The sequence below is a fragment of the Oncorhynchus nerka genome, linkage group LG23, assembly GCF_034236695.1.
Source record: "Oncorhynchus nerka isolate Pitt River linkage group LG23, Oner_Uvic_2.0, whole genome shotgun sequence".
Classification (NCBI taxonomy): domain Eukaryota; kingdom Metazoa; phylum Chordata; class Actinopteri; order Salmoniformes; family Salmonidae; genus Oncorhynchus; species Oncorhynchus nerka.
The window spans coordinates 52071454-52091988 of NC_088418.1; positions in this window are offsets into that span (position 1 = coordinate 52071454).

Consider the following 20535-nt stretch of genomic DNA (forward strand, 5'->3'; position numbering starts at 1 on the left):
TGCATGAGAACAGTAGTTTGCGTAGATAATTGGTTAGATTTTTTTTCTTCTGTCCAGTTCATCTTTAGAATCCAATTTAGTTTCAAGTGCTGACATGCGCTAGTTTATATTTTCCTGTTTTTTACATTACCTTACATTAGCTTCACCAGGTTTAGTGGAGGAAAAGCCAATAGAGGATTCATTTTAGTGCGTAAAGAAGAGCAGTGAATTGGGCTCAGGACTCAATCTGTGGGCCGGTGGTGATGGTGGATGGTGGAGAGTTAGTGGTTGGCAGTGTGGTGATTAGGCCGTCTTAGTAGGAGGAAGTCATATGTGCTATTTCTCTGATAGGCTGGGAATCTGGATTTCCTGCTCCAGTGCGCTCGCCCAGCTAAACCCATCCAACCAAGGAGAGTAGGCAAAGTGGGGAAGGAAGGTGATTTCTCCCCCTTTGCGTGAGACACAAACACATACACATAGACACACACACATTTGTGCACATGTGCACACGAACCCCCTGATACGCAGCACCAGTACCATACCTCGTTCATACATAGTCTATCCCCGGAAATTATTCAAATCCATCATTACTGTAATCAGTCATTCATATTGCAATAATTCAGAGATTATTACATCATTTGTATTTTAGGTTGCCATCAACCGTTAGTGGAAGAGGTTTTGGTTTCCCAACAGCTTGGGGTCATACAGACACTAGTCATCTCTCTCTCTCCCTCTTTCTCTGTCTCTTTCTCTCCTTGTCAGACATGTCTGTCTGTCTGTCTGTCTGTCTGTCTGTCTGTCTGTCTGTCTGTCTGTCTGTCTGTCTGTCTGTCTGTCTGTCTGTCTGTCTGTCTGTCTGTCTGTCTGTCTGTCTGTCTGTCTGTCTGTCTGTCTGTCTGTCTGTCATCGGAGCCTGCCCACCGAAGAAGCTGCAGCCCCTGCTCCATTTAGCGGGTACACAATTACACCAATTGTGCGACCAGACAAATGGCATGTAGGACAGTCAGGGATGGTGAAGGGTGGGGGGTAACGCAATCCCCCAATGCCCTCCTTTCCCCCCGGTCCCCCTCTCCCTCGCTCCCTTCTCTCATCTCGACCTGTCCATCTCAGGCCGGGGAACAGTGGGTGAGCTGTGTGACTCTGTGGAGCGAAGGCTCTTCCCAACAATTACCTTCAATTACGGCTCAGTGCAGTGTGGCCTAGTGAAAGGCTGGGCCATTAGGAGGTTCTCTGCTATATTCTCTCTCTCTCTCTCTCTCTCTCTCTCTCTCTCTCTCTCTCTCTCTCTCTCTCTCTCTCTCTCTCTACCCCTGCTCAGCCCCCTCTCTACCCCTGCTCAGGCCTGGAGTCAGGCCAGACTCCATGTGAAAATGACCCATAAAGCCCCTCTCTCACTTTACACGCCCCACAGCTCACCTTACATGAGCCTGCGTCCTCTCTTCATCCCCTCCTCCAGACAGCCAGAGTACCTCACCAGCAACCCGCTTTAATTCACCTCTTTCCTTCCCTTCATTTCTCTCTCTCTCACTTTCTCTCTTTCTTAGTTGCTCGCTTGCTCTCTTTATCACTTTCTCTTTCTCTCTCTCCCCCTCTGTTCTCCATCGGTGTCTTTTACCTCATTTAGAAAGATGGTTCCTCTGTGGGGAGCTAAACCTGTTTGTTGTATAGAGGAGAGGAGGAGCGGTAGAGAGAGGTAAAGAGAAAGAGAGAGAGAGAATTTGAATAGGAATGTCCCCATTGGTCTATATATGCTGTAGTGAAAATAAGAAAACACAGTTATTTTCAATGTATGATTTAACAGGTTGGCTTCATTTTAAATAATGTTCAAAATAAACCCAGTATATTCACTTTGTTTGGTCTCCTTATTACAAGATGCAACTTTTTTGTTGCTTTGAGGGGCTGGGATTTCTCAGCAGCGATTTTTGGACCATTTCTGGCTGCCCACCTTCCCCAGGTGACTTCAGCTCTCTATTGCTGTAAACATCATCATCATCATCATCATCATCATCATCACACTTAGCCTATGTTCAGTATGTGCTAACACACCTAGCCTATGTACAGTGTGTGCTAACACACCTAGCCTATGTGCAAACACACCTAGCCTTTGTACAGTGTGTGCTAACACACCTAGCCTACTGTACAGTCCCATCTCAGGTAGTGTATATCTGTTATGAAGCTAATTACTTGAGCATTTGTTCCAAACCAACCATGCTATACATGCTGCTTAGAGGTAGGTAGCTACATTTGCATTTGTACTGTTCTGACCAGACAGCAACACAGCCGTCCTCCCCAGTGGTAAGAACAATACAGCCCCTCTAATCCCCAGTCTGAGCCCTGGCTCCAGCCCTAGGTCCAGAATTAGGTCCAGCCATTGCCCCAGTCCTAGCTCCAGCCCTAGCTCCAGCCCTAAGTCCAGCCCTAGCCCAAGCTCCAGCCCTAGCCCCAGCTCCAGCCCTAGCTCCAGCCCTAGCACCAGCCCTAGCACCAGTCCTAGCTCCAGCCCTAGCCCCAGCTCCAGCCCTAGCTCCAGTCCTAGCCCCAGCTCCAGCCATAGCCCCAGCCCTAGCTCCAGCCCTAGCCCCTAGCACCAGCCCTAACACCAGCCCTAGCCCCAGCCCTAGCACCAGCCCTAGCTCCAGCTCTAGCTCCAGCTGTGAGTCATTAGTCTGTGTCTGAGACAGAGGTCCAGATCTGAACAGTGAAGCATGGTTCTCTGTTACAAAGGGCTGACCACAGCCCTGCTGCTGTCCCACCATAGTCCCAACGCCCCTCCGCCTGCAGACCCAGGAATCCCCTCCAGGGCTCCCTAACCCTGCCTGCCCGGATCCAAACCTGGCCCTGGCCAACGCCATCGCTGCCTGCCGCTTGTCCCTCTCTCTTTCAAGGCCAGCCAAGAGCCTCTCCTCTTCTGTCTCTGAGCCGAGAGCTCCCCTGCCACCTGGCGCAGCATCCCAGCTCACTGCCGTGTGTGTATGTGTGTGTGTATGTGTGTGTCACCATGTACATTTGGCTCTATGTGTTTCAGTATATGCCTGTTGTTTTGTTTGACTATGTGTATGTGAGAGAATTATGTGTATATATTCTTGTCTCGGTTCATGTGTGTGTGTGTGTTTGTGTGTGTGTGTGTGTGTGTGTGTGTGTGTGTGTGTGTGTGTGTGTGTGTCTGTGTGTGTGTAATTTCCCTCATCCAGTCCAACACCCAGGGCCATTCTATAACATGTCAGGCCTTTTGGAAGCGCTCCCCTGTGTGACAACACGGTTTGTTTTCAGCAAACCAGCACAGATTACCTCTCAGCCAAGGATGGCCAACCAGACACTTTCCCTGGATCAATCCTCCAATCTCACTCCAACCCTCACTCTTCCCTCCTCCCTTCAATCTCCCCCAAAACCAGTAGGAAATACAGAACCAGAGCTAGAGGAACGGTGGATACTCCAGATGCCTGGAATCGTACCGTGTGACGTGTCTTAATTAGTTGTCTTCTAGTGGATGGAGAAAGTGACACATCTGCAGAGAGAGGGAGGAGAAGGAGAGGGAGAGTGAGAGAGAGTGAGAGAGAGATGAGAGGGAGAGATGGTGTTGTTTAGAGATATCCAAATATTTTTGCTGCCCTCAAAATATCCACAGAGCAATTAATTTTTGTCCTCTGTAAAGGACATTAGTTTGCCACCGTTTTAGGTCCATTCTGTTTGCCACCGTGTTAGGTCCATTCTGTTTACCACCGTGTTAGGTCCATTCTGTTTGCCACCGTGTTAGGTCCATTCTGTTTGCCACCGTGTTAGGTCCATTCTGTTTACCACCGTGTTAGGTCCATTCTGTTTGCCACCGTGTTAGGTCCATTCTGTTTGCCACCGTGTTAGGTCCATTCTGTTTGCCACCGTGTTAGGTCCATTCTGTTTGCCACAGTGTTAGGTCCATTCTGTTTGCCACCGTGTTAGGTCCATTCTGTTTGCCACCGTGTTAGGTCCATTCTGTTTGCCACTGTGTTAGGTCCATTCTGTTTGCCACCGTGTTAGGTCCATTCTGTTTGCCACCGTGTTAGGTCCATTCTGTTTGCCACCGTGTTAGGTCTATTCTGTTTGCCACCGTGTTAGGTCTATTCTGTTTGCCACCGTGTTAGGTCCATTCTGTTTGCCACCGTGTTAGGTCTATTCTGTTTGCCACCGTGTTAGGTCCATTCTGTTTGCCACCGTGTTAGGTCTATTCTGTTTGCCACCGTGTTAGGTCCATTCTGTTTGCCACCGTGTTAGGTCCATTCTGTTTACCACCGTGTTAGGTCCATTCTGTTTGCCACCGTGTTAGGTCCATTCTGTTTGCCACCGTGTTAGGTCCATTCTGTTTGTCACCGTGTTAGGTCCATTCTGTTTGCCACCGTGTTAGGTCCATTCTGTTTGTCACCGTGTTAGGTCCATTCTGTTTGCCACCGTGTTAGGTCCATTCTGTTTGCCACCGTGTTAGGTCCATTCTGTTTGCCACCGTGTTAGGTCTATTCTGTTTGCCACCGTGTTAGGTCTATTCTGTTTGCCACCGTGTTAGGTCTATTCTGTTTGCCACCGTGTTAGGTCCATTCTGTTTGCCACCGTGTTAGGTCCATTCTGTTTGCCACCGTGTTAGGTCTATTCTGTTTGCCACCGTGTTAGGTCCATTCTGTTTGCCACCGTCTATTCTGTTACCGTGTTAGGTCTATTCTGTTTGCCACCGTGTTAGGTCCATTCTGTTTGCCACCGTGTTAGGTCCATTCTGTTTGCCACCGTGTTAGGTCCATTCTGTTTGCCACCGTGTTAGGTCCATTCTGTTTGCCACCGTGTTAGGTCCATTCTGTTTGCCACCGTGTTAGGTCCATTCTGTTTGCCACCGTGTTAGGTCCATTCTGTTTGCCACCGTGTTAGGTCTATTCTGTTTGCCACCGTGTTAGGTCTATTCTGTTTGCCACCGTGTTAGGTCCATTCTGTTTGCCACCGTGTTAGGTCTATTCTGTTTGCCACCGTGTTAGGTCCATTCTGTTTGCCACCGTGTTAGGTCTATTCTGTTTGCCACCGTGTTAGGTCCATTCTGTTTGCCACCGTGTTAGGTCCATTCTGTTTACCACCGTGTTAGGTCCATTCTGTTTGCCACCGTGTTAGGTCCATTCTGTTTGCCACCGTGTTAGGTCCATTCTGTTTGTCACCGTGTTAGGTCCATTCTGTTTGCCACCGTGTTAGGTCCATTCTGTTTGTCACCGTGTTAGGTCCATTCTGTTTGCCACCGTGTTAGGTCCATTCTGTTTGCCACCGTGTTAGGTCCATTCTGTTTGCCACCGTGTTAGGTCTATTCTGTTTGCCACCGTGTTAGGTCTATTCTGTTTGCCACCGTGTTAGGTCTATTCTGTTTGCCACCGTGTTAGGTCCATTCTGTTTGCCACCGTGTTAGGTCCATTCTGTTTGCCACCGTGTTAGGTCTATTCTGTTTGCCACCGTGTTAGGTCTATTCTGTTTGCCACCGTGTTAGGTCCATTCTGTTTGCCACCGTGTTAGGTCTATTCTGTTTGCCACCGTGTTAGGTCCATTCTGTTTGCCACCGTGTTAGGTCCATTCTGTTTGCCACCGTGTTAGGTCCATTCTGTTTGCCACCGTGTTAGGTCTATTCTGTTTGCCACCGTGTTAGGTCCATTCTGTTTGCCACCGTGTTAGGTCCATTCTGTTTACCACCGTGTTAGGTCCATTCTGTTTGCCACCGTGTTAGGTCTATTCTGTTTGCCACCGTGTTAGGTCCATTCTGTTTGTCACCGTGTTAGGTCCATTCTGTTTGCCACCGTGTTAGGTCCATTCTGTTTGTCACCGTGTTAGGTCCATTCTGTTTGCCACCGTGTTAGGTCCATTCTGTTTGCCACCGTGTTAGGTCTATTCTGTTTGCCACCGTGTTAGGTCCATTCTGTTTGCCACCGTGTTAGGTCTATTCTGTTTGCCACCGTGTTAGGTCCATTCTGTTTGCCACCGTGTTAGGTCCATTCTGTTTGCCACCGTGTTAGGTCCATTCTGTTTGCCACCGTGTTAGGTCCATTCTGTTTGCCACCGTGTTAGGTCCATTCTGTTTGTCACCGTGTTAGGTCCATTCTGTTTGCCACCGTGTTAGGTCCATTCTGTTTGTCACCGTGTTAGGTCCATTCTGTTTGCCACCGTGTTAGGTCCATTCTGTTTGCCACCGTGTTAGGTCCATTCTGTTTGCCACCGTGTTAGGTCTATTCTGTTTGCCACCGTGTTAGGTCTATTCTGTTTGCCACCGTGTTAGGTCTATTCTGTTTGCCACCGTGTTAGGTCCATTCTGTTTGCCACCGTGTTAGGTCCATTCTGTTTGCTGTTTGCCATTCTGTTTGCCACCGTGTTAGGTCTATTCTGTTTGCCACCGTGTTAGGTCCATTCTGTTTGCCACCGTGTTAGGTCCATTCTGTTTGCCACCGTGTTAGGTCCATTCTGTTTGCCACCGTGTTAGGTCCATTCTGTTTGCCACCGTGTTAGGTCCATTCTGTTTGCCACCGTGTTAGGTCCATTCTGTTTGCCACCGTGTTAGGTCCATTCTGTTTGCCACCGTGTTAGGTCTATTCTGTTTGCCACCGTGTTAGGTCTATTCTGTTTGCCACCGTGTTAGGTCCATTCTGTTTGCCACCGTGTTAGGTCTATTCTGTTTGCCACCGTGTTAGGTCCATTCTGTTTGCCACCGTGTTAGGTCTATTCTGTTTGCCACCGTGTTAGGTCCATTCTGTTTGCCACCGTGTTAGGTCCATTCTGTTTACCACCGTGTTAGGTCCATTCTGTTTGCCACCGTGTTAGGTCCATTCTGTTTGCCACCGTGTTAGGTCCATTCTGTTTGTCACCGTGTTAGGTCCATTCTGTTTGCCACCGTGTTAGGTCCATTCTGTTTGCCACCGTGTTAGGTCCATTCTGTTTGCCACCGTGTTAGGTCCATTCTGTTTGCCACCGTGTTAGGTCCATTCTGTTTGCCACCGTGTTAGGTCTATTCTGTTTGCCACCGTGTTAGGTCTATTCTGTTTGCCACCGTGTTAGGTCTATTCTGTTTGCCACCGTGTTAGGTCCATTCTGTTTGCCACCGTGTTAGGTCCATTCTGTTTGCCACCGTGTTAGGTCCATTCTGTTTGCCACCGTGTTAGGTCTATTCTGTTTGCCACCGTGTTAGGTCCATTCTGTTTGCCACCGTGTTAGGTCTATTCTGTTTGCCACCGTGTTAGGTCCATTCTGTTTGCCACCGTGTTAGGTCCATTCTGTTTGCCACCGTGTTAGGTCCATTCTGTTTGCCACCGTGTTAGGTCTATTCTGTTTGCCACCGTGTTAGGTCCATTCTGTTTGCCACCGTGTTAGGTCCATTCTGTTTACCACCGTGTTAGGTCCATTCTGTTTGCCACCGTGTTAGGTCTATTCTGTTTGCCACCGTGTTAGGTCCATTCTGTTTGTCACCGTGTTAGGTCCATTCTGTTTGCCACCGTGTTAGGTCCATTCTGTTTGTCACCGTGTTAGGTCCATTCTGTTTGCCACCGTGTTAGGTCCATTCTGTTTGCCACCGTGTTAGGTCCATTCTGTTTGCCACCGTGTTAGGTCCATTCTGTTTGCCACCGTGTTAGGTCCATTCTGTTTGCCACCGTGTTAGGTCCATTCTGTTTGCCACCGTGTTAGGTCCATTCTGTTTGCCACCGTGTTAGGTCCATTCTGTTTGCCACCGTGTTAGGTCCATTCTGTTTACCACCGTGTTAGGTCCATTCTGTTTGCCACCGTGTTAGGTCCATTCTGTTTACCACCGTGTTAGGTCCATTCTGTTTGCCACCGTGTTAGGTCCATTCTGTTTGCCACCGTGTTAGGTCTATTCTGTTTGCCACCGTGTTAGGTCCATTCTGTTTGCCACCGTGTTAGGTCCATTCTGTTTGCAATTGAGAAATGCATGCACTTCCTCAATTAAGAGGAATAACTAAATGATACTACTTTCTAAGTTCTATTTCAGACTCTGATGGGAAACATTTTTGGAAAACAACTCACGCACTGAAGCGTGGAAATTCCTCTCCCTCACTGCCTAAGCAAGTTGTGTCAGGGTCTAGCATCTATACTGAGAAACATTAGAACAGCTATGCTTTTATTACAATAACTGCTGGGCCTCGATGGACCCCCCCTTCAAACTGATGAGCACTCATTCTGACTGCAACATTCTAACAGTGTAATTCATATCTTTCATATATGCTATCACAAAATGAATCCTTTGGTTGTGTTTATGAAGCTCTTAAGCTCGTAGGTAACATTAGAATATGCAAAAGTCCAAAAGCATTTCCATTAGTTTATGTTTACATGTGAAGTGCCTTTATTACAACTATGACAAAGAAAGCATATGTACTAGAAATGTTCTAACGACAAAATGAACAAAAGACCCCAACCACCAAGACGCACGGTCAGCAAGACATGTGGTCAAAGGATGAAACCATCAGTAGCCTATATATCATTATAAGCGCCAAGTCTGCTTTGATAAATAGTACAAATCAGCACAAAAGCAATAGAGGCATTATAATGAATATATGTGTCGATATGACAGCCGTCAAAAATAGTCAATTATTGTCAGGTTGTGCTAACATGGTGTGCGTCTTCACGCAATGGCTTCAGTTGGAGAATGTCCATGTCTCATAAACAAGGAAACCTGGGGAGTGTGTTGCTGATGTAGTTTGTTGCTTGAGATGCAGGGTCTGCTCTCTCAGTGATGACATTTTGAGCTGATAATCAGCCCGTAGCACTGTCACCGGCTTGTTCTATCCGACTTATCACAGCATTTCATTTTGGTGGAGGCGCCGGCACATCCTCAGTGCGCACTGTTCTGGATTTCTTTGCGCTTAGGCCTTGGAGGTGTAGGTTCAGGCTGAGCCTCAGAATTTGAAGAACAATCATCAGAGATATGGTGATCCATTTCATCCCCAACATCTGAGTCGTTTTCATTCAGATTTCGCAGCAACGCTAACGCAGCATGTGCATCCATTCATCTGGGTCTTCTTGACATTGTAAATCACACACAATCTCAATGTTTAGTCCTAGTAGGCCAGAGTAGACTGATAACACTGCTTGGATTCGGTGGACTGATGTAGAGCACCTAGGAACAGCAGAGCTGGCCTTCAACTGTCGGGAGGAACAGCAGAGCAGGCCTTCAACTGTCGGGAGGAAAGGCAGAGCTGGCCTTCAACTGTCGGGAGGAACCGCAGAGCAGGCCTTCAACTGTCGGGAGGAAAGGCATAGCTGGCCTTCAACTGTCGGGCGGAACAGCAGAGCTGGCCTTCAACTGTCGGGAGGAACAGCAGAGCAGGCCTTCAACTGTCGGGAGGAAAGGCAGAGCTGGCCTTCAACTGTCGGGAGGAACAGCAGAGCTGGCCTTCAACTGTCGGGAGGAAAGGCAGAGCTGGCCTTCAACTGTCGGGAGGAACAGCAGAGCTGGCCTTCAGCTGTCGGGAGGAAAGGCAGAGCAGGCCTTCAACTGTCGGGAGGAACCGCAGAGCAGGCCTTCAACTGTCGGGAGGAAAGGCATAGCTGGCCTTCAACTGTCGGGCGGAACAGCAGAGCTGGCCTTCAACTGTCGGGAGGAGAGGCAGAGCAGGCCTTCAACTGTCGGGAGGAACAGCAGAGCAGGCCTTCAACTGTCGTGAGGAACAGCAGAGCTGGCCTTCAACTGTCGGGAGGAACAGCAGAGCAGGCCTTCAACTGTCAGGAGGAACAGCAGAGCTGGCCTTCAACTGTCGGGAGGAACAGCAGAGCAGGCCTTCAACTGTCGGGAGGAAAGGCAGAGCTGGCCTTCAACTGTCGGGAGGAAGAGCAAAGGTGGCCTTCAACTGGCCTCGGGAGGAACAGCAGAGCAGGCCTTCAACTGTCGGGAAAGGCAGAGCAGAACAGCAGAGCTGGCCTTCAACTGTCGGGAGGAACGGCAGAGCAGGCCTTCAACTGTCGGGAGGAAAGGCAGAGCAGGCCTTCAACTGTCGGGAGGAAAGGCAGAGCTGGTCTTCAACTGTCGGGAGGAAAGGCAGAGCAGGCCTTACTGTCGAGAGGAGCAGCAGAGCAGGCCTTCAACTGTCGGGAGGAAAGGCAGAGCTGGCCTTCAACTGTCGGGAGGAACAGCAGAGCAGGCCTTCAACTGTTGGGAGGAACAGCAGAGCAGGCCTTCAATTGTCGGGAGGAACAGCAGAGCTGGCAGAGCAGGCAGGCTTCAACTGTCGGGAGGAACAGCAGAGCAGGCCTTCAACTGTCGGGAGGAACAGCAGAGCAGGCCTTCAACTGTCGGGAGGAACAGCAGAGCTGGCCTTCAACTGTCGGGGAGGAACAGCAGAGCAGGCCTTCAACTGTCGGGAGGAAAGGCAGAGCTGGCCTTCAACTGTCGGGAGGAAAGGCAGAGCTGGCCTTCAACTGTCGGGAGGAACAGCAGAGCAGGCCTTCAACTGTCGGGAGGAAAGGCAGAGCTGGCCTTCAACTGTCGGGAGGAACAGCAGAGCTGGCCTTCAGCTGTCGGGAGGAAAGGCAGAGCAGGCCTTACTGTCGAGAGGAACAGCAGAGCTGGCCTTCAACTGTCGGGAGGAAAGGCAGAGCTGGCCTTCAACTGTCGGGAGGAACAGCAGAGCTGGCCTTCAACTGTCGGGAGGAACAGCAGAGCAGGCCTTCAACTGTCGGGAGGAACAGCAGAGCAGGCCTTCAACTGTCGGGAGGAAAGGCAGAGCTGGCCTTCAACTGTCGGGAGGAACAGCAGAGCAGGCCTTCAACTGTCGGGAGGAACGGCAGAGCTGGCCTTCAACTGTCGGGAGGAACAGCAGAGCAGGCCTTCAACTGTCGGGAGGAACAGCAGAGCAGGCCTTCAACTGTCGGGAGGAAAGGCAGAGCTGGCCTTCAACTGTCGGGAGGAAAGGCAGAGCAGGCCTTACTGTCGAGAGGAACAGCAGAGCTGGCCTTCAACTGTCGGGAGGAAAGGCAGAGCAGGCCTTCAATTGTCGGGAGGAACAGCAGAGCTGGTCTTCAACTGTCGGGAGGAACAGCAGAGCAGGCCTTCAACTGTCGGGAGGAACAGCAGAGCAGGCCTTCAACTGTCGGGAGGAACAGCAGAGCAGGCCTTCAACTGTCGTGAGGAACAGCAGAGCTGGCCTTCAACTGTCGGGAGGAACAGCAGAGCAGGCCTTCAACTGTCAGGAGGAACAGCAGAGCTGGCCTTCAACTGTCGGGAGGAACAGCAGAGCAGGCCTTCAACTGTCGGGAGGAAAGGCAGAGCTGGCCTTCAACTGTCGGGAGGAACCGCAGAGCAGGCCTTCAACTGTCGGGAGGAAAGGCATAGCTGGCCTTCAACTGTCGGGCGGAACAGCAGAGCTGGCCTTCAACTGTCGGGAGGAACAGCAGAGCAGGCCTTCAACTGTCGGGAGGAAAGGCAGAGCTGGCCTTCAACTGTCGGGAGGAACAGCAGAGCTGGCCTTCAACTGTCGGGAGGAAAGGCAGAGCTGGCCTTCAACTGTCGGGAGGAACAGCAGAGCTGGCCTTCAGCTGTCGGGAGGAAAGGCAGAGCAGGCCTTACTGTCGAGAGGAACAGCAGAGCTGGCCTTCAACTGTCGGGAGGAAAGGCAGAGCTGGCCTTCAACTGTCGGGAGGAAAGGCAGAGCTGGCCTTCAACTGTCGGGAGGAACAGCAGAGCTGGCCTTCAACTGTCGGGAGGAAAGGCAGAGCTGGCCTTCAACTGTCGGGAGGAACAGCAGAGCAGGCCTTCAACTGTCGGGAGGAACGGCAGAGCTGGCCTTCAACTGTCAGGAGGAACAGCAGAGCAGGCCTTCAACTGTCGGGAGGAACAGCAGAGCAGGCCTTCAACTGTCGGGAGGAAAGGCAGAGCTGGCCTTCAACTGTCGGGAGGAAAGGCAGAGCAGGCCTTACTGTCGAGAGGAACAGCAGAGCTGGCCTTCAACTGTCGGGAGGAAAGGCAGAGCAGGCCTTCAATTGTCGGGAGGAACAGCAGAGCTGGCCTTCAACTGTCGGGAGGAACAGCAGAGCAGGCCTTCAACTGTCGGGAGGAACAGCAGAGCAGGCCTTCAACTGTCGGGAGGAAAGGCAGAGCTGGCCTTCAACTGTCGGGAGGAAGAGCAAAGGTGGCCTTCAACTGTCGGGAGGAACAGCAGAGCAGGCCTTCAACTGTCGGGAGGAACAGCAGAGCTGGCCTTCAACTGTCGGGAGGAACGGCAGAGCAGGCCTTCAACTGTCGGGAGGAAAGGCAGAGCAGGCCTTCAACTGTCGGGAGGAAAGGCAGAGCTGGTCTTCAACTGTCGGGAGGAAAGGCAGAGCAGGCCTTACTGTCGAGAGGAGCAGCAGAGCAGGCCTTCAACTGTCGGGAGGAAAGGCAGAGCTGGCCTTCAACTGTCGGGAGGAACAGCAGAGCAGGCCTTCAACTGTTGGGAGGAACAGCAGAGCAGGCCTTCAATTGTCGGGAGGAACAGCAGAGCAGGCCTTCAACTGTCGGGAGGAACAGCAGAGCAGGCCTTCAACTGTCGGGAGGAAAGGCAGAGCTGGCCTTCAACTGTCGGGAGGAACAGCAGAGCAGGCCTTCAACTGTCGGGAGGAACGGCAGAGCTGGCCTTCAACTGTCGGGAGGAACAGCAGAGCAGGCCTTCAACTGTCGGGAGGAACAGCAGAGCAGGCCTTCAACTGTCGGGAGGAAAGGCAGAGCTGGCCTTCAACTGTCGGGAGGAAAGGCAGAGCAGGCCTTACTGTCGAGAGGAACAGCAGAGCTGGCCTTCAACTGTCGGGAGGAAAGGCAGAGCAGGCCTTCAATTGTCGGGAGGAACAGCAGAGCTGGCCTTCAACTGTCGGGAGGAACAGCAGAGCAGGCCTTCAACTGTCGGGAGGAACAGCAGAGCAGGCCTTCAACTGTCGTGAGGAACAGCAGAGCTGGCCTTCAACTGTCGGGAGGAACAGCAGAGCAGGCCTTCAACTGTCAGGAGGAACAGCAGAGCTGGCCTTCAACTGTCGGGAGGAACAGCAGAGCAGGCCTTCAACTGTCGGGAGGAAAGGCAGAGCTGGCCTTCAACTGTCGGGAGGAACCGCAGAGCAGGCCTTCAACTGTCGGGAGGAAAGGCATAGCTGGCCTTCAACTGTCGGGAGGAACAGCAGAGCTGGCCTTCAACTGTCGGGAGGAACAGCAGAGCAGGCCTTCAGCTGGGGAGGAAAGGCAGAGCTGGCCTTCAACTGTCGGGAGGAACAGCAGAGCTGGCCTTCAACTGTCGGGAGGAAAGGCAGAGCTGGCCTTCAACTGTCGGGAGGAACAGCAGAGCTGGCCTTCAGCTGTCGGGAGGAAAGGCAGAGCAGGCCTTACTGTCGAGAGGAACAGCAGAGCTGGCCTTCAACTGTCGGGAGGAAAGGCAGAGCTGGCCTTCAACTGTCGGGAGGAAAGACAGAGCTGGCCTTCAACTGTCGGGAGGAACAGCAGAGCTGGCCTTCAGCTGTCGGGAGGAAAGGCAGAGCAGGCCTTACTGTCGAGAGGAACAGCAGAGCTGGCCTTCAACTGTCGGGAGGAAAGGCAGAGCTGGCCTTCAACTGTCGGGAGGAACCGCAGAGCAGGCCTTCAACTGTCGGGAGGAAAGGCAGAGCTGGCCTTCAACTGTCGGGAGGAACAGCAGAGCTGGCCTTCAACTGTCGGGAGGAAAGGCAGAGCTGGCCTTCAACTGTCGGGAGGAACAGCAGAGCTGGCCTTCAGCTGTCGGGAGGAAAGGCAGAGCAGGCCTTACTGTCGAGAGGAACAGCAGAGCTGGCCTTCAACTGTTGGGAGGAAAGGCAGAGCTGGCCTTCAACTGTCGGGAGGAAAGGCAGAGCTGGCCTTCAACTGTCGGGAGGAACAGCAGAGCTGGCCTTCAACTGTCGGGAGGAACAGCAGAGCAGGCCTTCAACTGTCGGGAGGAACAGCAGAGCAGGCCTTCAACTGTCGGGAGGAAAGGCAGAGCTGGCCTTCAACTGTCGGGAGGAACAGCAGAGCAGGCCTTCAACTGTCGGGAGGAACGGCAGAGCTGGCCTTCAACTGTCGGGAGGAACAGCAGAGCAGGCCTTCAACTGTCGGGAGGAACAGCAGAGCAGGCCTTCAACTGTCGGGAGGAAAGGCAGAGCTGGCCTTCAACTGTCGGGAGGAAAGGCAGAGCAGGCCTTACTGTCGAGAGGAACAGCAGAGCTGGCCTTCAACTGTCGGGAGGAAAGGCAGAGCAGGCCTTCAATTGTCGGGAGGAACAGCAGAGCTGGCCTTCAACTGTCGGGAGGAACAGCAGAGCAGGCCTTCAACTGTCGGGAGGAACAGCAGAGCAGGCCTTCAACTGTCGTGAGGAACAGCAGAGCTGGCCTTCAACTGTCGGGAGGAACAGCAGAGCAGGCCTTCAACTGTCAGGAGGAACAGCAGAGCTGGCCTTCAACTGTCGGGAGGAACAGCAGAGCAGGCCTTCAACTGTCGGGAGGAAAGGCAGAGCTGGCCTTCAACTGTCGGGAGGAACAGCAGAGCAGGCCTTCAACTGTCGGGAGGAAAGGCAGAGCTGGCCTTCAACTGTCGGGAGGAACAGCAGAGCTGGCCTTCAACTGTCGGGAGGAACAGCAGAGCAGGCCTTCAACTGTCGGGAGGAAAGGCAGAGCTGGCCTTCAACTGTCGGGAGGAACAGCAGAGCTGGCCTTCAACTGTCGGGAGGAAAGGCAGAGCTGGCCTTCAACTGTCGGGAGGAACAGCAGAGCTGGCCTTCAGCTGTCGGGAGGAAAGGCAGAGCAGGCCTTACTGTCGAGAGGAACAGCAGAGCTGGCCTTCAACTGTCGGGAGGAAAGGCAGAGCTGGCCTTCAACTGTCGGGAGGAAAGGCAGAGCTGGCCTTCAACTGTCGGGAGGAACAGCAGAGCTGGCCTTCAACTGTCGGGAGGAACAGCAGAGCAGGCCTTCAACTGTCGGGAGGAACAGCAGAGCAGGCCTTCAACTGTCGGGAGGAAAGGCAGAGCTGGCCTTCAGCTGTCGGGAGGAAAGGCAGAGCAGGCCTTACTGTCGAGAGGAACAGCAGAGCTGGCCTTCAACTGTCGGGAGGAACAGCAGAGCAGGCCTTCAACTGTCGGGAGGAACAGCAGAGCAGGCCTTCAACTGTCGGGAGGAACAGCAGAGCTGGCCTTCAGCTGTCGGGAGGAAAGGCAGAGCAGGCCTTACTGTCGAGAGGAACAGCAGAGCTGGCCTTCAACTGTCGGGAGGAAAGGCAGAGCTGGCCTTCAACTGTCGGGAGGAAAGGCAGAGCTGGCCTTCAACTGTCGGGAGGAACAGCAGAGCTGGCCTTCAACTGTCGGGAGGAACAGCAGAGCAGGCCTTCAACTGTCGGGAGGAACAGCAGAGCAGGCCTTCAACTGTCGGGAGGAAAGGCAGAGCTGGCCTTCAACTGTCGGGAGGAACAGCAGAGCAGGCCTTCAACTGTCGGGAGGAACGGCAGAGCTGGCCTTCAACTGTCAGGAGGAACAGCAGAGCAGGCCTTCAACTGTCGGGAGGAACAGCAGAGCAGGCCTTCAACTGTCGGGAGGAAAGGCAGAGCTGGCCTTCAACTGTCGGGAGGAAAGGCAGAGCAGGCCTTACTGTCGAGAGGAACGGCAGAGCGGGCCTTCAACTGTCGGGAGGAAAGGCAGAGCGGGCCTTCAACTGTCGGGAGGAAAGGCAGAGCTGGCCTTCAACTGTCGGGAGGAACAGCAGAGCTGGCCTTCAACTGTCGGGAGGAAAGGCAGAGCTGGCCTTCAACTGTCGGGAGGAACAGCAGAGCTGGCCTTCAGCTGTCGGGAGGAAAGGCAGAGCAGGCCTTACTGTCGAGAGGAACAGCAGAGCTGGCCTTACTCTCGAGAGGAACAGCAGAGCAGGCCTTCAACTGTCGGGAGGAAAGGCAGAGCTGGCCTTCAACTGTCGGGAGGAACAGCAGAGCTGGCCTTCAACTGTCGGGAGGAAAGGCAGAGCAGGCCTTCAACTGTCGGGAGGAACAGCAGAGCAGGCCTTACTCTCGAGAGGAACAGCAGAGCAGGCCTTCAACTGTCGGGAGGAACAGCAGAGCAGGCCTTCAACTGTCGGGAGGAAAGGCAGAGCAGGCCTTACTGTCAAGAGGAACAGCAGAGCTGGCCTTCAACTGTCGGGAGGAAAGGCAGAGCTGGCCTTCAACTGTCGGGAGGAAAGGCAGAGCTGGCCTTCAACTGTCGGGAGGAAGAGCAGAGGTGGCCTTCAACTGTCGGGAGGAACAGCAGAGCAGGCCTTCAACTGTCGGGAGGAACAGCAGAGCTGGCCTTCAACTGTCGGGAGGAACGGCAGAGCAGGCCTTCAACTGTCGGGAGGAAAGGCAGAGCAGGCCTTACTGTCGAGAACAGGAGAGCAGCAGAGCAGGCCTTCAACTGTCAGGCAGGCCTTAGGAAAGGCAGAGCTGGCCTTCAACTGTCGGGAGGAACAGCAGAGCAGGCCTTCAACTGTTGGGAGGAACAGCAGAGCAGGCCTTCAATTGTCGGGAGGAACAGCAGAGCTGGCCTTCAACTGTCGGGAGGAACAGCAGAGCAGGCCTTCAACTGTCGGGAGGAACAGCAGAGCAGGCCTTCAACTGTCGGGAGGAACAGCAGAGCAGGCCTTACTGTCGAGAGGAACAGCAGAGCTGGCCTTCAACTGTCGGGAGGAACAGCAGAGCTGGCCTTCAGCTGTCGGGAGGAAAGGCAGAGCAGGCCTTACTGTCGAGAGGAACAGCAGAGCTGGCCTTACTCTCGAGAGGAACAGCAGAGCAGGCCTTCAACTGTCGGGAGGAAAGGCAGAGCTGGCCTTCAACTGTCGGGAGGAACAGCAGAGCTGGCCTTCAACTGTCGGGAGGAAAGGCAGAGCAGGCCTTCAACTGTCGGGAGGAACAGCAGAGCAGGCCTTACTCTCGAGAGGAACAGCAGAGCAGGCCTTCAACTGTCGGGAGGAACAGCAGAGCAGGCCTTCAACTGTCGGGAGGAAAGGCAGAGCAGGCCTTACTGTCAAGAGGAACAGCAGAGCTGGCCTTCAACTGTCGGGAGGAAAGGCAGAGCTGGCCTTCAACTGTCGGGAGGAAAGGCAGAGCTGGCCTTCAACTGTCGGGAGGAAGAGCAAAGGTGGCCTTCAACTGTCGGGAGGAACAGCAGAGCAGGCCTTCAACTGTCGGGAGGAACAGCAGAGCTGGCCTTCAACTGTCGGGAGGAACGGCAGAGCAGGCCTTCAACTGTCGGGAGGAAAGGCAGAGCAGGCCTTACTGTCGAGAGGAGCAGCAGAGCAGGCCTTCAACTGTCGGGAGGAAAGGCAGAGCTGGCCTTCAACTGTCGGGAGGAACAGCAGAGCAGGCCTTCAACTGTTGGGAGGAACAGCAGAGCAGGCCTTCAATTGTTGGGAGGAACAGCAGAGCTGGCCTTCAACTGTCGGGAGGAACAGCAGAGCAGGCCTTCAACTGTCGGGAGGAACAGCAGAGCAGGCCTTCACCTGTCGGGAGGAACAGCAGAGCTGGCCTTCAACTGTCGGGAGGAAAGGCATAGCTGGCCTTCAACTGTCGGGCGGAACAGCAGAGCTGGCCTTCAACTGTCGGGAGGAACAGCAGAGCAGGCCTTCAACTGTCGGAAGGAACAGCAGAGCAGGCCTTCAACTGTCGGGAGGAACAGCAGAGCAGGCCTTCAACTGTTGGGAGGAAAGGCAGAGCTGGCCTTCAACTGTCGGGAGGAAAGGCAGAGCAGGCCTTACTGTCGAGAGGAACAGCAGAGCAGCCCTTCAACTGTCGGGAGGAACAGCAGAGCAGGCCTTCAACTGTCGGGAGGAAAGGCAGCGCTGGCCTTCAACTGTCGGGAGGAAAGGCAGAGCTGGCCTTCAACTGTCGGGAGGAACGGCAGAGCTGGCCTTCAACTGTCGGGAGGAACAGCAGAGCAGGCCTTCAACTGTCGGGAGGAAAAGCAGAGCAGGCCTTAAACTGTCGGGAGGAAAGGCAGAGCTGGCCTTCAACTGTCGGGAGGAAAGGAACAGCAGGCCTTACTGTCGAGAGGAGCAGCAGAGCTGGCCTTCAACTGTCGGGAGGAAAGGCAGAGCTGGCCTTCAACTGTCGGGAGGAAAGGCAGAGCTGGCCTTCAACTGTCGGGAGGAAGAGCAAAGGTGGCCTTCAACTGTCGGGAGGAACAGCAGAGCAGGCCTTCAACTGTCGGGAGGAACAGCAGAGCTGGCCTTCAACTGTCGGGAGGAACGGCAGAGCAGGCCTTCAACTGTCGGGAGGAAAGGCAGAGCAGGCCTTCAACTGTCGGGAGGAAAGGCAGAGCAGGCCTTCAACTGTCGGGAGGAAAGGCAGAGCAGGCCTTACTGTCGAGAGGAGCAGCAGAGCAGGCCTTCAACTGTCGGGAGGAAAGGCAGAGCTGGCCTTCAACTGTCGGGAGGAACAGCAGAGCAGGCCTTCAACTGTCGGGAGGAACAGCAGAGCAGGCCTTCAACTGTCGGGAGGAACAGCAGAGCAGGCCTTCACCTGTCGAGAGGAACAGCAGAGCTGGCCTTCAACTGTCGGGAGGAAAGGCAGAGCAGGCCATCAACTGTCGGGAGGAACAGCAGAGCTGGCCTTCAACTGTCGGGAGGAACAGCAGAGCAGGCCATCAACTGTCGGGAGGAACAGCAGAGCTGGCCTTCAACTGTCGGGAGGAACGGCAGAGCAGGCCTTCAACTGTCGGGAGGAAAGGCAGAGCAGGCCTTCAACTGTCGGGAGGAAAGGCAGAGCAGGCCTTCAACTGTCGGGAGGAAAGGCAGAGCAGGCCTTACTGTCGAGAGGAGCAGCAGAGCAGGCCTTCAACTGTCGGGAGGAAAGGCAGAGCTGGCCTTCAACTGTCGGGAGGAACAGCAGAGCAGGCCTTCAACTGTCGGGAGGAACAGCAGAGCAGGCCTTCAACTGTCGGGAGGAACAGCAGAGCAGGCCTTCACCTGTCGAGAGGAACAGCAGAGCTGGCCTTCAACTGTCGGGAGGAAAGGCAGAGCAGGCCATCAACTGTCGGGAGGAACAGCAGAGCTGGCCTTCAACTGTCGGGAGGAAAGGCAGAGCAGGCCATCAACTGTTTGGAGGAACAGCAGAGCAGGCCTTCAACTGTCGGGAGGAAGGGCACAAAGGGAAAACCATTAAAAAAATTACATGCTCTACTAAAACTGATTGTAACTTCAGTTCTGTTTGTGATTAGAAGATTATAACAACAACACCGTGTCAAGGACTGAAAGGGGCATGACTTTAAAAATGGCAGAGTAATACATTCTTTAAATTCATGAGCAGCCCAATTGACTGCTTTAGCGGTTCTAGTGTAAATCAACACTTTATCTCAGCAGGCCTTTTATTTGAAAGAAATGGTGGTTTAATTGACCTTGGTCAGACTACTCTTCCGCCTCCCAGCCTCTAGCTGGCAGGAAGGAAGATCCGTCATTTTCTAGTGAATCTTAGTTGTCATTTCAACGACTCTCTTGTGATGTGCTAGACGCCCTGCTTAAAACGGCTGTAAAATAAAACACTGGGTGTCACGCGGGACTAGGTGGGGCAGAGAATCAGACGCAGAGAGAGAGAGAGTAACTGAGTTGAAGTGCTTTACTCTTTGCACACCAAAATAATAAGCCCAACAAAATACAGGGCGCAGGACACTATGCAAGTCAACCCAAAAACCACAGAGTGCCAAGTAAGAAAAGAAAATACACCACTACCTAACATGCACACACGTAACATAAAGACAATCTCGCACAAAACAAGGGCGGGTCAAACTACTACATATAGGGAAGCTAATTCAACCAAAATAAACACAGGTGAAACTAATAAGACAAAACCAACAGACAAACTAAAAAGGGATCGTAGCGGCTAGTAGGAAGGCGATGACGACCGCCGAGCACCGCCAGAACAGGCAGGGGAGCCAACTTCGGCGGAGGTCGTGACACTGGGGCGGATTTTCTTGATCCTTTCTTGCTGCAGCTTTCTGCTCCCCTGATCATTTACACATATGTTTTATCAGAAAATGACTTTCGGCGCTCTCCCTGGGGTCTGGAATGCTGCCCATGTGCTCCCTCTCCACAAAGCTGGTGACCCGTCTGACATGAATAGTTATCGCCCAATCTCTTAACTGTCTAGCCTAGCAGAAAGTTTAGAATCTTTCATCAACACTCAGCTTAGATCATTTTAGCTTCAAAATGGTGGCGAAGGATATCATTGCTACTTAACGCGGATCCAAGCTCAGTTTTGAGATCCACCTGCGTTATTGGCGTAGGGTTAGCTGGATATTTCTGACTGGTCTTGGAACAGAGACAACGGGCAGCCTCTGCCTACTTGGCTCGATGAGATACAGTATGTAGTGATTTTGCTTAAAACAGCCAGATATGTACACGGTCTTGTACCTTTAACTTAAAAAAAACGGACTATCGTATGTGTTGATTAAAGCAGACTTGATGATATACTGAATAATCCAGGAATGTCACGAGTTAATTGACATGCGAAAACTTGAGAAACGAGTAACTCTACAGAGTGCAATGACTACAATAAATGGCTAAATTACTTCTGGACACGAAGGGTCTGTG